This window comes from Podarcis cretensis (genome assembly GCF_951804945.1).
Source record: "Podarcis cretensis genome assembly, chromosome: 3".
In the NCBI taxonomy this organism is placed as follows: domain Eukaryota; kingdom Metazoa; phylum Chordata; class Lepidosauria; order Squamata; family Lacertidae; genus Podarcis; species Podarcis cretensis.
The window spans coordinates 119,199,849-119,217,055 of NC_137172.1; the positions used below are offsets into that span (position 1 = coordinate 119,199,849).

At 40.8% G+C, this 17,207-nt stretch overlaps 1 protein-coding gene across 1 annotated transcript in view; it reads right to left on the bottom strand.

The window, feature by feature from the left end:
* Positions 1–17,207, bottom strand: part of LOC307212541 (homeobox protein Meis1-like) — a 150,176-nt gene that overhangs the window by 5,214 nt on the left and 127,755 nt on the right.

Consider the following 17,207-nt stretch of genomic DNA (forward strand, 5'->3'; position numbering starts at 1 on the left):
TCCTTCAGGGTTAGTCTATGTGTAGATCCAAATGCTGCAAAACCTGAAACCTCTGATAACCTTAGAAAATACAAGCTTTGGGTTGTGAGTTGATTTACGTCGGCCTGCTTTTGCCACAGTTGGAGACTTCCATTTCATCTTTTCATGGGGGAATTAGCAGAGTTTTCAGGAAACAATACAAGCACTACTCTTTTCAAATCAGATAAGGCTAGTAAAAAAAATGGTAGGGAAAGAGATGTATACCCATAGAAGCATTAATTCACCTTGCCTCCCACACCCAACCCAATTAGAGATGTTTCTCTAGCAGGTTCTCCCCCCCCCTTTGCAGTTTTTATCAAAACCTTTCCAGCCTCTTGCAAACATAATTCTATTTTAATGCCTACTATTAAGATAATGAACTGTGATGGCAGCTCACCATCAAATGAGAACATGTCTGGAGTTTTATCACCACCAGCTCACACTACTAGGGACCCGGGAGCAATGCATTCCTTGCAGATTCTGTGGCACAATTTCTCTCTCTTTGTGCTCTTTATGCAAAGTCTGAGGTCAAGGTGAGGTCACAGCTATACAGCAATGGACCTCATAATTCTGCTTCCTTCTGCTAGGCTCGAACATTTACAGCAAACATCTTGTTAATTTGTAATTACTGTATCATTGATGAACCAAGAGGTTGTGGCGGATGACCTGGTTCAGATTAAAAGTAGGGAGTTTAAAAACAAAAAACAAAAAACACCACTTGAACTTGCATCCTGAGGATTTTGCCTAAACCATTAGTTCTGAAATTGTTATGGAAAAGATAATACTTGATTCAAATGCAAAGTGATAATAGTTTATAAGGGCTACACATAGGTTTGTAATATAAAAAATAAAGCTTAAATCAAAGCTTAAATCAATAATCCATGAGGGAGATCAATAACATCAGAATCTAATGCTGAATTAGCTGGTTTCCCCTGCCCCCCTGATGAACACCACTCAATGTTTCTGTCCTTTAGCAAGCATGAAAAGTGTGCTAGAGAGCAGAAACAGTGGTGCACTGGCCTTCATTTCAATAGTCAAATCTGATAGTCTACCCTTCTGCAAAAAGGAATAAGCCTAGCATTTCAAACAGGACATCGAAATTTCATTCACACATAAATCTGTATTTTTTTGTTGCTGGCCATTCCACATCTAATTTAAGGGCCAATGGTGATGGCCTTTTAATTTCTCTTTGCTACAGCCATGGACCTCATAATTCTGCTTCCTTCTGCTAGGCTCAAACATTTACAGCAAACATCTTGTTAATTTGGTTGGGATCCTTAAGCAGAGTCCCTTGCAAATGTCTATGAAGAATATTATTATTAAGCTACCAATTCCTTCAGCCTACAACACTACTGGCTGGTGCCTACTGAGACTGGTAGGACAGAAGACAGAGAGGCCAGCAGTTGGTAGAGCCAACTAATTCATGTTTTCTCCCCATCCTTCTTCACTACCAGTTCAACAATGGGAATACTCAGGAGGAGGAGCCAGTGCTGCTAAATCCTGGACGGGATGAGTGTAAGAAGACAGGCAGGTGGGGACTAGCTGAGGGCAGAATGAGAGTGGTGGGGCAGTGCACTATGCATCCCCATGGACCAGCCTCTTCTGTATCCAAATATTTCCTGAAAATGAAGTGTAAATCTATATATCAAATGAAATTTCTGAAGCAATTTGCCTTATTAGGTTTTGCAAACGTGGTAAGTGTCATTGGAGCCCTCACCTCACTGTTGAACATTACGGATGCTGGGAAGGGTCAAAGGTTCATATTGTTCCAACCCAGTAAATGCTCTGAACTTATCGCTAATATAGACACTTGATACTTTAGCAATCTTAAAGGGGGCATAACAAGCATGTGATGTTTCTTAGGTAAAGTGTGTCATGGTATAAAAGCATACCTTTTTAAACTGCTTAGTTCATATAGTGATTTATAATGAGAAATGAGAATTACTACAAGTATGTAGAAAGAACATACATGTCAGGGGCTCAGGAGCAGAGGCACAGGGAAGAGAGGAGATGGAGAGCGAAGGGGAAGAATCCGAGGGGAGCGTAGGAGAAGAGGACAGTGGACCGAGGGATTCCATGAGCCTCTCCAGCGAATCGGAAGATTCACAGAAGGGGGCGCCAGTGGCCAGGGGTAGGGGGTTCCCAAGGGGAACGCCCCAGGAGCAAGGGGGCAGCAGGGACTCCCAGAGCAGTAGTTGGAAATCAGGACCAGCTTCCCCACCAGAGCAGAGTGGGGGGGAAGAGTCCCAAGGATCGGGGCCAGTGCATTCCCCACCAGGGAGAGAAGATGAGGCAGGGCTGACCACGCCTCCATCAGAAAGTCGGACAACGGAGGGGAGGTCAGATCCGGCCAGTATCCCGGAAGAGGGAAGCAGTGACCGAAGTAGTGTAACGGTTAGGAGAAAGGTCACTGGGTTGGCGCGAGAGGCAAGTTCAAATGTACAGGAGCGCGGGACAGCAGAGAATGAGGATTGGGAACTGGGTCCTAAAGCCCGCAGGAGGCAGGGGGAGGAGCTAAGCGACTCAGCGTCGGAAGAGTCCAGAAAGGGCAATGCCCCAGCGGGCAGGAGGACCCAGAAGAGGAGAGAGCAGCGGAAAAGGTGCAGCAGGGTTAGGATCTTAAACAGGTGTCAGAGGGGAGGAGACTCAGACGGGACTTCACCGATCTAGGGTTTAAGATGTAGGGCTGCACGCTGCGGCTTTGAAATGGAAATTGAACTTCAATAAAGACTTTTGTACATTACGACAGCCTAGCGTTGGTCCTCTGTGAGCTGGGACATAGAGGCAGCTCTGACAGTACACATATATGTTTCAGATATCTGTGCTGTACCACTGTGTGTGAATTTATTTACACTGATTTTTATCCTAACACAAATTCTGAAAGTGAAAACAATGATCTTAAAATCATCTTATAATGACAATATACTGAGCATGAAAATCAGACCTATGAGCAAAGGTTATAGTAATTTTCCTTTCTCATTATAAAGCACCATGTGAAATAAGCAATTAAAATTTTCTACCTTTCCCCCTATTTGTTATCTTACACCATGACCAATTAGAAAATTGTTTGCACTTCAGAAAGTCACTTCCATACAAACCCTCAAAGGACAACTACAAAGAAGAAAAAATGTTTTACTAGAAGCCCATGGTGGTCTTTAATTTTTGCAGGTAAGTTACATTTATCCTTGTGAGGCATTTGGCCTGATCCAGTTAGAGCAATCCATGTGCAGGAAAAGCTTTCTATGTCCTGAGCCACAAAAGACAACTAAATAAAAGTTCATATCCAAGGGCAATTAGCTTGCATGTGTACGACTCCTTTTGTGTTTGAAGAAGCACCACTTTCAGAGAGAAAAGCATAACGGAAGCATGCCATTCTGTATGGACATTCCTCCCCTGACTGGTGCTCCCAAACTCCTGTGCCAGCACCAGTCGCCCATTAGGTTAGGCTGAGTGAAAGGAAGGAAAAGGGGCTGGTCATTCAAGGTGCCTGCTTTCCATGCAAAAGATCAACGTTCAGCATCTTCATTCTAACCTCCCTTGTCAACACTGACCATTTGTTGGTTGGGTCTACTTCTTTGTTCCTAAAGCTATGTGACAGCAGCAACATATACAGAATTTTAGTTTGTGCTTGCAGATCCCTGGATTGAGCCAACTCATTTTCCAACGTCAATTTTAGCCTTCACAGAATGAGGCGAGTAAACTGCTGATAACTGCTGACTCCTGACCTGGGCACAAACACCACCACAGCTCATCTTAGTTCAGCCCTGTGTGCATGTTCAGATGCAGTTTATTTCTTTCATAAAACTTAATATACCACATCATAGCAAAAACAAGAAACAGCAATAACCCTCAAAGTGGGGGGGGGGGGTGATTGTGTCCTCTGGCTCCGGAAACCTGCCAACCCTGCTGTCTGACAGCACCAACCTCTTGTTCATCAGGCTCAGGCATGCAGCGAGTGCTTACAAGCTGGTGTACACTGACCACTAGAACAACAGGAGGCAATTCTGGCAAGTAGACTGAAACAGGAACTGCAGACCCCCTACGTAAGAAGCAGGCCCATCGCCATCCCACTACCAGAAGAAACTGAATCACTGCAAACTGTAACATAGTGATGGTGATTGGATGTACACTTACACTGACTCTGGCTAATTGGGCAAGGACAGTCTCTTGCTTGATGGCTGAGTTTTCCTTATCAGGGCAGCTGAACACTGCAAGTGTACTTTCAAGCAGGGGCAGTTGGGTAGTTTGAATTTAGGGTGGGCCAGAGTCCCAGTGGTTGTGACGGGGGTCATGTGGCAGGCTGCCTGCTGCACTGCTAATAGTTTTAAGGAGAGAGAGCGCTGAGAATGCTTTGCCACACAGCTTTTCTTTAACGAAAATCAAAATCATATTCTCAGTGTAGTGGACAGGTTTGGGGTAGTCATCCAAAACTGGGGAACATTTATCCAGTAGCTGGGACAACTCTTACTGAGGAATATCATCTAATAAAACCTAGAATGCTCTATTAAGAAAAACTAAAATATTTAAAATGTGTGTTTTACTGAAGATTTTTTTTATTGTGCATTAAAGCCACCAATAGGACTGCCCCCGCTAAAAAACTTGCATCTCAATAAACTCTTCAGTCTAGTATTTCCTCTAAATCATCCTATAGAAGATTTAACAGCAACAAAACACAGTCACATCCATGCGCCTCATGTTTCTTTAAATATGTTTCACACAAACACTTCAGTTATCTTTTCCTTAAGTATTCTCATATGGATTTCATGTTTAGTAGCTATTCTGAAAAGCAGCCATGTGTTTGGGTGCCTTTAGGGTGATTTCAGAGGAAAGAACATTTTCCTTCTGGGCAAAGTAATAAAATGACATTCTTGCTCCTCCCCCTGGAAGTCAACTTGAGGTCAGCTCCCAATCCTTGTATCTGTTTAAATAAACTGGTCCAGCTGTTTGTTTCCAAAATACCCTTTAACCTTCTGTTCCATCCTCCCTGTCTTTGTAACAAAATACTTTACTTTGCATCATAGTAAATTCCATGCCACTATACATAAAAAGTAAATAAATACGGTACCTTCATGAAAGGGTTTCTTCTATTTACAGTTCAAAATATCCCATTACATTAAAAAGGGAATGTTTTGTTCTTAGAAAACTCAGTCCAGTTTCAGTATATTTACAATTCATTTTCATTTTAAAAGAATAATCTATACTTTGAACTTTCCCCCTTAATGACAAAACATATATAATATTCCTTCCAAGTCTTCAAAAATCAGTTAAAACAGAGCCTAACAGTAATTTTCTACCCAATCTCAAGGGCTTGACATGGGTCTCAATGTATTCAAATCTTATTTCCTCTTCAGAAACCCAATGAGGTCAAAAGTCATTTAATGAATTTCATTGCTAAATTCACATTTTAACTTAAGTGTCCCAAGCTCAGACACAACTCTCTATCCACTGCCTGCCAATGGAAAAAGTCCTGTTGCCTTTAACGGCTTATGTCAGTTTCAACACAAAGCCTCTCGCAGTTCAAACGACTCCAGTTTTAAAAATGGAAGTACAGATTTTCCTACACGGAAAGCACTTTTGTGTAAGAAATGTGTGAAAATCTCATGTAGACTCAGGTTATGTGTTACAATCGCAAGCACGTATCTGTCAAGGTGCATTTACCTCTACACACATGCTTTGTCTGTTGACAAAGCTGCTGCCATGTAGAATTTTTCCCTCCAGCCCAAAGACCTCAAACGCTATAATTAGCATCAGCTGTTAAACAGCAAGATAGATGTATCATAATATTGGGAAAGTTATATTTTCTGGCAATCTGCCAAGGAGAGCCAGTTGCATCTATGTCTTCCTTTTGCATGTGTTGGGATCCAAAGATAAATGACAATGAACGAATAAAATAAGAACCTTCCCTGCATCATAGCAATTGTTGGCTTTTTGCTATTCTCTCAATGGAAGAAGGATCAACGTTTTCAAGTAAAACCCATCCTCCCAGGAACAACAATTTTTTGCATCAACGTCATTACAGATTTTGTTCTGGTGTTTCCCCCCCTCCCCCTCCCCCCTCCCCCGCAATGCCACCAAGTCTAACTCCTTCCTTCCAAGGGTCCCTCCATTGTGAGAGTACGCATCTCTGGTCACATGGATAAGATTCAGATCAAGACTCAGTGATGCAGCAACCTGCCTTTGAACTTTGACCTTCAGCTCCGCTGCCTCCACTGTGATGTACAAGTTTTGTTTCCTCTAAATGAAAGGCAGCATAACTAGCAACGACAAAGGAGAGCCCCACCATTCTCTCCGTCTGAAAATATTTTAAATGATACGAGCTCAAAAGCGAATGTTTTCACAGGGTCACAAAGCCACTCTAAGAGACACAATTTGATAGTCCCATAGTGCACCCAGGGTGACATTTTTCACATAGATCTCCCTTCTTTCTATCTTGTTGTAGCAGTCCTTCCCTCCCTTCGTTTTTTCTTCTTCCCCTCATTCTGTAGCCATTTGCATTGCTGGCTGAAGTGAAAAATCACCTCTCTTGTCTCCTTTGGAACACAGTCATTTCACACTTCTGTCAACTGAATAAAACAAGGCCTTCCCTTGCTATCAGTGACTGCTAAAGTCACTTTTGCGCAATAATCTTGACTTATTTCTCCTAAAACGTATGCTTGTTCAAATAAGGCTTTGTAAACAAAAATTAAAAAAATTAAAAAATAGCACTCTCAGATTTTAAAGAAATGTTTAAGGTTATATTCTTTAATCCTTTCCAATACATCTTCACAACCAACCCAGTATTTTGAACCTCAAGCAATGTGTTGGAAATTTCACACCAAAGACTGAAGTGGGGGGGGGGGGCAGCCAGGGGTTTGCATATTAACAGTGGTACTACTAGGAGTAAGTGGCAAAACATGTTTCCTCCCCTCACAGTCAGTTGGAAACCATTTGTAGCATATGCAGCTGCAAGTTTAAGGAGAATCAGGTGCAAAGAATCAAAACCTGCTTATCATTATATGTTCAGTTTTTTTAAAGCAGCGTAGCAATTGATATGGAAGAAGAAATAGCAAGAACCCCGCGTAAACAAATAAGATAGTATCCTAAATGGGCCATGCAATTATTTTTTATATTTATACTTTCTAAAAGCATTGCTTCTCTTGTGCTTCTAGCCTCTTTTCCCACATACACAACATTAAAAAACTTTTGAGATGGGCATATCCTTCCACTTACTAGTTCTGGTATATTAACTGGTACAATAGAAAACAATTAAAGGAATATACTCAGATTTTAGGTTTACTGTTAACTTTATCTTAGAAAGTTACCGGTACCTTTGTAAGACATTTTGGCATCCAAGACAAACCAAACCAAAAAATGACACACACCCCTTCTCCACCAGGGAAGAAGTGGTGAGTGAATATCTACATCGGGAACAAGTGGAGAGGTAGGGGGAGAAAGATCAACATTGCGATCTGCTGCCTCTGTGGACCCTGCAACCTGAGGCGGTCGCCTCACCAGGGTGAAGCAGCCCTGGTTGTAACTGTTTCCTTTTTAATTTTGCAGAGCCATGGAGCCCATCATAATCATTATAAAATATTGCTAGTTAGTGTCTTCCCAATTGTAGTCTTCAGTACTTTAAAATGGGAACCAAATATTAAAGGGTCTCTAAAAGCACCCAGCAGAAGTTCTTTTTTAACTTCAGTTCAGCTGCCAAGCCGATTATAATCTTCAATTCTATGCTTTCCAGTCATCCCTTATTTGTAAAAGTAAGTTCTTAATCTAATGAAAAGAAAGTTGATTCAATGTAAACTTAAACCGTATGAAGTAATGCTTGGCAATTTCTCTTGGTTTCTACCGTTTGCAAATAAAGGCAGTTCAGAACTATAAATGCGGTACATCATTTAACAACAAATGGGAGGCAGGAAGGGAAGACACCCCCCTTTCTGCTTACCACCCAATTCGGAAACAAAATACTGGAGTGTCCTAAAACCACAGTAAGTCCATTAACCAGACTTATGAGTGCATCTAGAAGACTTATCTGGAAGCACTGAAGTATTTGTCAAATTACTATACACGGGTGGTTGTTAAACGTTGTGTAAGGCATTTAAGAACAAACTACAAATAAAAGCTGTATGCAAAACTAGTGATGAAAACCCACTAATTAATTTGACAATTTGATGTAAGGTACTAATGAAAGCAATGTGCTGCTCTGCAATTTAGTTTTAAAAATAGCTCCTGACTTCAAGTGTTACTATGTGACCCTGCAATTGTATTCATGCTGTGGATTCAGAAGAAGTTTCTTTAAAGCTGGAGAACATTGTTTATATTCTCTCACAGGCACAGCCAGATAATGTACCGAGCATATCAAGTGTAGAGATGGAAGGGATGAATATGAGATCAGGTATGTACACCCAATATGTATGCCTGGAGAATCCTGGCTTTTACGAGTCAGGCATGTAAGAGACATCTTTTGTCAGTGCCCTTCTTGATCTCCTTTTGAACACTTCAGAAAACTTTTCTATCCCATAATTCACTTTCCCCTCTAAATTCACCCAAATGCATAGCTCTGGCACTCTGGAGAATTGTGAAGGAGGGTCAAGGACAACATTATTTGCACCAGACTGTGGGGAAAATATAGCCACTTATGTAGCTGCATTTGTCATTGTTAGATTTACTTCCACTGCACACACAAACACAGGCTCAGGCTCTTTCCCCACCAACGCAGTCCTCATAAAAAGAAGATCAATAATAGATAACAATAATAAATAGCAGTAAGTGACCTCCCAAAATCCTTTTCCTGTAAAGCTAAACAATATTCCCTGGTCAGCCTTCAAAAAATTTGTAGTAGTGAAAGAAGCATGCACACACACACACACACACACACACACACACACACCTCAACATGGTGAAACAATAACAGGAATAAAATAGGGAGACTGGCATATATGGACATCTTTAAATGAAGATATGCCAACAGGTGATCCATGTTGGCTGGTAAATACAGTTGCCAAAACAAACTCTTCTGCATTATTGTAAATGCTGCTCTAAGGTTAATTGCTTAAGGTTAGACTCGTAACAGCGTAAAGATCCAGGCATAACAAAATAAAATGTTAACAGCTAAAAATTGGATCAGCAGAGCAACGTTAACAGATTTTTCACACTTCGGCACTACATGAACAGCACAGCTAACAATGAGCTTTGGTTTCTGGCACTAAAGTAATTCTCATTTCTTATGATGTCCTGTTCTGCAGTAGAGAAGGCCATTCCCTTTAAAAAGTTGTTTGCAATTCTTTCTTTCCAGTCCTTTTCACTAATACCACTTGACTACTATCTGGTCTGGGGTGATGGACTCAACTGTCTTTATCTGAGCTTGAGACAATCACAAACACCCCTGCAAACTGGTGCCAAGATTGTCGTGGCATTTTAACAACAGTGTACATCTTCTAGCATTTGTGGGAAATAAAAAAGTGCCCTTCTTTAGTTTATTAATTGTTTTTATCAATTTCTCACTTCTTCAAGCAGCTTACAACAACAAAATCCATAAAACAGAGAAAAGCAACAATTAATAAAAGGAATATTGTATCAAAATAATTCATGTTATGCTTGCAAAGCTGTTGCTAGGTACCCAAAGAAACAAGGGGAGGATCTGGCCTCAAGGTCTGGATTAATATCAGGGAGGAGTAAAAGCCTGAATCAGAAGCTCATGTTATATATCCTTCGACTTTTTATTTGGAACATTATGACACTGATCCAAATAATTTGTCAGCTGCTGTTAAATTTAGCTTTGTATAAATAATTTTAAGTACATTTTTTAACATTAATGTTATTTCATGTGAACAGGCCTGGTTGGGGGGGAGATAATGTCCTTACACTATATTGAAATACAGTTGTAAAGTTCTCATTTGTATTCTATGAACTTTTCAGGTTTGATCTGAAAGTTGAACACTGTACAGAATGTTCTCTGCGTATGCAAAACAACTACCACTTATATTTGTTTTAGAACCCTGGTTCCCAACGTGGGGCATACGCCCCCGGGGGGGCAATTCAATTTTTAAGGGGGGCAATTCGAGAATGAGTTAGACCAAGTTAACGGCCTTTTAGGCTTCCTCCACGTGGAGTTCACTTTTTGAATAATAAGAATTATATATCATGGGGGGGGGGATCAGGATTTTAGAGATGCTTAGGCCAAAAAAGGGTTGGGAAGCACTGTTCGTGAATATTCAAACCATTTCACATTTATTCTCTTGCTGTGGTGCTTACAGCAACCCTGCAAGGTAGGTTGGTATTATTAATCCTAGATTGCAGATACAGAGCTAAGGCTGAGAGTAAGGCAAAGTTGTAAACAGCCTGGTGAGTTTAGGTTCTCCTTGCCTAAAGTCTAAATTATATTTTACATCAGGCATAGGCAACCTTGGCCCTCCAGATGTTTTGGAACTACAAGTTCCATCACCTGTGACCACTGGTCCTGTTAGCCAGGGGTGATGGGAGTTGTAGTCCCAAAACATATGGAGGGCCGAGTTTGCCTATGCCTGTTTTACTGTGACAAGACTGCAACCTACCTTGTATACAAAATCATTTCTATTTTGGATCAACTCAGTATGGTGAATGATAGTAAATATAAGCCAGAGTATTGATTTACTGAATGCCCAGTCTTTCCTGCTTATTTGGATACATTTCAATTAGTACTGCCCACAGATGTCTGTTTGGAGGGAGGCATGTGACTGGATCCAAGCTGGATCCAAGCCTGTTATTGCTCATGCAAATATGACTGATGAAGGGACATGTTGAACTTCTATTGCAGAGAGGTAGGGTCAGCCAGAGCCGCACACGGAAACGCCGTTTACCTTCCCGCTGGTAAGCGGTCCCTATTTATCTACTTGCACCCGGAGGTGCTTTCGAACTGCTAGGTTGGCAGGCGCTGGGACCGAGCAGCGGGAGCGCACCCCGCCGCAGGGATTCGAACCGCCGACCATATAGCTTCAGCCTAAAAAACCCCAAACGAACAGCATGCATTTATTAAATAGCACATCTCCAAGATACTATTCTGGGGCATGGTATTGAAATGGTATTGAATTAATAAATTATATATTTCCTAGCTCTCTGCTTTTGACCTAGGTGTAGTACTTAATGCTGGAGTACAACCTTGGTACACAGACAACCCTACAGAGATGAGACATGGCCAAGTTTATCTAACACTGAAAATACCTGCTGAATATGGCTAGTCTGGAGAAGCCATTATGCCTGAAGCCTTGCAACTTTATTTCATGATCTGTCCTCCTTGAGCCAATCTGTAAGTATTACAGAGGTCACCACCTGTACCATATGTTACCATAATGAGTGGAGCAGGATTAAAGAGGTTTACAAATCCCTCTAAAGCCTAAGCGAGGAAGATGTAGGGTTTTTTTGAGGGAACCATAGCTACAATAATGGTCATAAACTCGATCACACAGCAACAAAACCAGAGGCTGGACAACATGTATCACCAAAATTATATTTTAAAGAATTGCAACTGTAATATTAAGGTAAATCATAAGATACAAGCAAGTAGTAGCAATTCCTGCACACCAGAATGTCATTATTTGATTTGTTTTCATATCACCTCCTTTCAGGGTGGTGAAATAACTATTCTAGGTAGTTATCTTCACGTTGATTTCACCATTTGCCATCTTTCATAGTCTTTCAGTGGCCCTGAATTTAATAGTATTAACAAATCCAAGCTTAGTAGATCATTTTATACAGACAAAAAAAATGACAATCCAACTAGCAACAGAGCTGCCATTTAGCTACAAATCTTGAAACAAATGAAAATCACTTTAAAGGTATTTCCTAGTACTACATAATTACTTCAGACATTGTGTCAGTCCATGCTTTGTGTTAACCAGCGAATGCAAACCATAGCTTGGGCTTCTAAACGTTAATCAGGCAAACAATTGTGTCAGGTTCCTGCATGCTTTCATTGTCCAACCTCTTAGTTTCGTAAGTTCACTACTCATCATACAGCAGCCTTTGGAGGCAAAGAAATGGTTGTAAAAATGGCTTATTGATTAAGATACCGCAGCAAACCATAGGTGACACATACAGGCATCTCCCACTTACATGGGGATTACATTCTTGGGTACGGCGTGTACTGTATACATGCAATCATTATAGTGGGGAGCACCATCTACAAAGCCTGTAAACTTCCTCTAAACTTCGGGAAACCCGTGAAAAACCTTTTAAGAGCCAGCAGCACTTACCAGACTAGTACTTCAAACTGTGGTTTCAGATTATGAGTGGTCTGCTGATTGCAAATCATGGTCTGCCAATTCTGACCTCACCCCTCACCACAGGTTACACTGCTTTAACCACAGTTTGGTCTTAGCCTTGAATTAAACATGTAAACCTGAGAAGCAGTGTAGTGAAAGGGAGTTCTTTATCTCTACCCAATACATTCTATGGATGTTGGGTGTTAGAAGAGGGGTTGCACCACTGGTGAGGGACTCATCATGCTCCTTCTTGGGTAGTATGTCCACTTTTTATCCCTACCCTGTACTCAGCTCTCTCTCTGTGGCTCCCGGAAGCTGTCAGCATGCGACAGTGGCCACAACCCAGGAAATGGCTGGCTGGCTAAACTAGGAGAGGATAGCCAATGGGTCTTAAACCCTCCGTGAGTTAGGGACTTCCCCTGCATGTGAAGACAAGCTCTGGCATATTGAACGGATGAGACTAATAGTGGATTCAAGGATCCAACAGCCAAGAAGGCGCTTTCTGCATGTGCTGTAGAGGGGCAGATGGGGCTGGTCAACCTAGGAAAGTAGTCTGTCTAAGAGAAGGAAAACTCTGATACTAAATCTCTACTGCCTTGCATGCTATCTTTGGGAGTAGAAAAGTAGTAAACCCTCAAGCTATTTCCGGCGCTCTTCCGGGTCGAAGGAGCGCCCATGCGCATGCGCACATACTATTTCCAGTGCTCTTCTGACCCAGAAGTCGGTCTCTGCTGCAAGAAAAAAAATGGTGCTGCGGAAAAAAAGCACAGAATTCCTACGCCGATCCACAGAATGGCCATGGTCCAGTTCCAGGAAACTCATGGGCCAGAAACAGCCCATGGGCCTTAGGTTGCCGACCTCTGAACTAAACCATAGTTTTACTTAGTATATTGTCTGAACCCAGGCTCATAGTTTATCTCCTCCAAATCTTTGCTCTAGCTTGTGATTTGACTGGACCGAGACAAACTATGAGCCTGGGTTTGGGTGATATGCTAAGTCAAACCATGGTTTAGCTCACAGCAACAGGACCAGAGAAAAAGCAAATAAGCTACGATCCCAGAACCCCTACATCTGCACTAAGCCATGGTTTAACCAGGCTACATTGTTGCAACAATTACAATTGATATTAAAGGATCATATTGTTACACGCTTCCATTATAATTCTTAAAGTATACATTATTTACACTGGATCATGTTGAGGACCCTCAAAAGTGCTTCCTTCCTACATGCCTGTAGCTCTGTTTTGTTTCTATGAAGACAAAATTGTTTTATCCAGCAAGGAGGCAACATCTTCCCATTTTTAATATTTCAGGCTGACTTTTTAACCACTCAAAATGCAGTTTCTTTTATGTAGGCTCAGCCTGAAGCAAGTTTATGATGTAAGTGAGAGAGAGGGTCTCTGAGGGAACAGTTCTCTGTTCACTGGCATTTCAATTCTCAATGGCTAATCAGTCTCAATAACTGTTGGCACAAAATAGGTGGAGATCAGGTCTCTCTAAGCACAAATATGCCAGGAAGACTTGTTCCAGATACCAGCTTCTCTGCAATATTATACTCTGCCAATATTATACTCTTGCTTAAATTAGAAGGATTCTATCCTTGATTTTTTGCAAATGTAGTAGAGGGATGGCACTACAATAATGAATATTTTTATACATTCTGGATTTAGACAAAAGAAATGAAAGGAAGAATTCTGTTCTGTACTCCTAACAGACCAGAATAAAGACACTGTAAAAACATTTGGGGGGGGGGAGGGGAGGAGAGACAAATAATTAGAGTATGTTTGAAAAGAGAGTTTTAATATTATCTCTATGAAACTTGAAAGCAGATCAGCTATGGAATATTATTCACATTCCTACCACTGTCTGGTCCCTTTACCTTTACCACTGTTACTATCATGAAAAGAGATAGAAAGCTGAAGGAAAAATTAAGTCTAGGTTCCAAATTTGAATGTGTAAGCTTTTACATACTGTATCTCACAGCTGGCATATATGTGTATATTCCGCAGATGTGATTACTGATAGGAGGAAGGTAATGTTTCCTTCCTTATAAATGTGTTTCTGTAAGAACAGATTTGTACATCTAACTGTATTTGGTTTATATGTTAAAATAATTAGCTACCTATTGCTAATACAAAACGGAAAAACCTCAACAGTAACTATGTCATGAATCCTCAAACCCTTTATTATTTACAACTTTAAAGTGCAGTTTATAGGACTGTGGCACCTTTGTCCCTGCCATCTTTAAAAAATGCAAATTACTTATAAAGTACCTATTTTATTATAAATACGTATTTTGGCCTAAGCTGTTCCTCAACAGTGTGTGTGTGTGTGTGTGTGTATTCCTGCAATTGCTATGACCATTATGGTCAAAACAACAACAATAAATGAAGCATGACCCCCATTTTTATAAAGCACATCAATAACAGAATTAAAGAATTCAGAAAGGATCCAGTAGCTAAATGCTGGCCTAACACAGGTGTTCATTCTATAGACAAGGGCAAAGCACAGGAGCCGAGATCATAAACCCACTGGCGGAGGAAGAGGAGGGCGGGGGGAGCGCACCGCCCCCAGCAGCGCGATCTGGTGGGGTGCCATCGTGGCTGCCCCCCACCCGTGCTGGATGCCACACCCCCGCAGGCGGCATGCCATGCCCCAGGATGCACACCACGCCCTGTGGGCAACGCGCCTCGCCCCGGGACATGCACTAGCCCCGCTCCCTCCTGCTCTCCGCCCCTCGGTGCTGGAGCATGAAGTTCTGCCCCTGCTTAAACCTTACTGTTGTCTTATGCCCAAGAATAAAGGTGCACATTGATGCTCAACTCACAGTTCAATCCTATTGCCTATCCAGAATTAAATCCCACTATGTTCAGTGGGATTTAATCCCAGGTAAATTTCATGGGACTGCAGCCTCAAAGAGCCTTCAAGTGCTAGTGAACCAGTATCCTCGTCTGTAGTTTATATTTTCCTAGCAACACTACAGAGTTTTGCATTTCCCCCTGACACTACCCCCTGATTTTTTAAAAAAGAGAGGAGTCAAAGTGAATTATTTCTTAGAACTAACTGCTTAAAGCTACTTCCTTGCTTAGAAATGCAGCCAATCACAGAAATTAACTACAGCTTTAGTTCAACAAAGTTTTGGCTTCCGTCAACCTGTTAGATTTTAAAATAATCATTTGGGAATTAAGGTCACAATTTTAAAATATTTATTTATTTATTTATTTATTTATTTATTTATTTATTTATTTATTCATACATACCCCACCCATCTGGCTGAGTTTTCCCAGCCACTCTGGGCGGCTTCCAACAGAATAAAACTTCAAAGATTTAAAACTTCCCTAAACAGGGCTGCCTTCAGATGTCTTCTAAAAGTCAGAAAGTTGTTTATTTCCTTGACATCTGGTGGGAGGTCATTCCACAGAACACTGGGGGATAGACAGAGTTTTCATTTGCCATACAATGAGCACTAGATGTATGAGAAAGGTTAACATATTTATCTTTATATATATATAGAAGAGCTTCATATATTATCCTCTGTGTTGAGGCCATAAAAGTGTTAGTTTTCAGTCTGTAGATCTAGTTTTTTATATATATCTTTATATTTTACATCACACTTTGCTAGAGAGTGTCTGTCAAATCAACTGCTTCACTACTAAGCTAAGCTATCTTTTTTGTTCTAGATCAGAAACCAAAATAATAGCAATTTACTGTTCTAAATTGCTTAGTTTGGGTAGGGTCATATGCGTAGCCTATAAACAGACATATTAAATATGCAGTTGCAGTTAGAAGTCTTATTAATTTACTGTCTTCTCAGTTTTAATCTTGGGTTTAACCTATGTCTACCAGGGGTCTCCATCTTTTTTTGGTCCAAGGGCATGCTTGGAAATTTGAGAAACTGTTGTGGGCACCACCACAAAATAGCTGTCAATAAATCGTCCTTCAGCCAAAGACCTGGTTGAATAACCTTTCCACCTAGTTCCTAAAGGTGTATAATAAAGGCCAGGTAAGGCTTCCTGTGGAGAGCGTTCCCTGTGGGGAGCCACTGCAGAAAAACGACTGTTCTTGTGTATGGAGAATGTAGAATGGAGTGATAGTTTCTAAACACTTATTATCCACATGACTAAATGGACTAGTGGGTGTTCACTTTTCCTTACAGAGCAACAACATGCATGCTTTTTCCTACTAAGGAACAATAGCTATGGGGGGAAATAGTTCATCACAAAACAGCTTTCACAACTTATATCGCAATACATATTGGCTTTCAGACTAACACTTCATCCTTCAAACTATTTGCCCAGCTTGCTGTTAGCTCTCTGGGACTATTTAAATAATAATTCTAGCAAAATACTTTTGACTGGTTTCAATGATTTCTTTTGGCATTTACCCCACAGTTTTTAGCTACCAAGTTCTTCTGCCTGCTTCCAGTCAAGAACAGAGAAACAGACCACAGATGCAAAATGAGCATGACAGTTAAGGTAGGAGGCATAAAAATTAGCTAAGACTTACTGAATACATAAATATGGAAATCTGTTTGTAGCCACTGTACCAAGTGCATTTAGAGGACCCGATTTTACACACATATTTTGAATGGGCACAATCCAGCCAAATTTAGGTTTTTGTAAACCTTACTAATTTCAGGCATGTGGTTAATTCTCTCAATGAATCAAATAAGGGTCTGAATTTGGGTTGCATCATGCCAGATACTTTAAAATGCCACAATGATTTACTTTCAAGGAGCCTGTGAACTACCTTCATAGAATTTTTTTTATTTCATTTATGAATCGCTTCCTATGAGGCATCCTGAAATGCTTTACAATGTAATACAAACATATATTAAACAGTTACATACATAAAACAGGTAAAACAACTGTATGTGCGCACGCACACACAGAGTTTTTTAAAAAACAGCACCACATACATCAAATCAAGTCAAGTCCAATCCAAACAGGTACCAACTGGTAGATAAGCA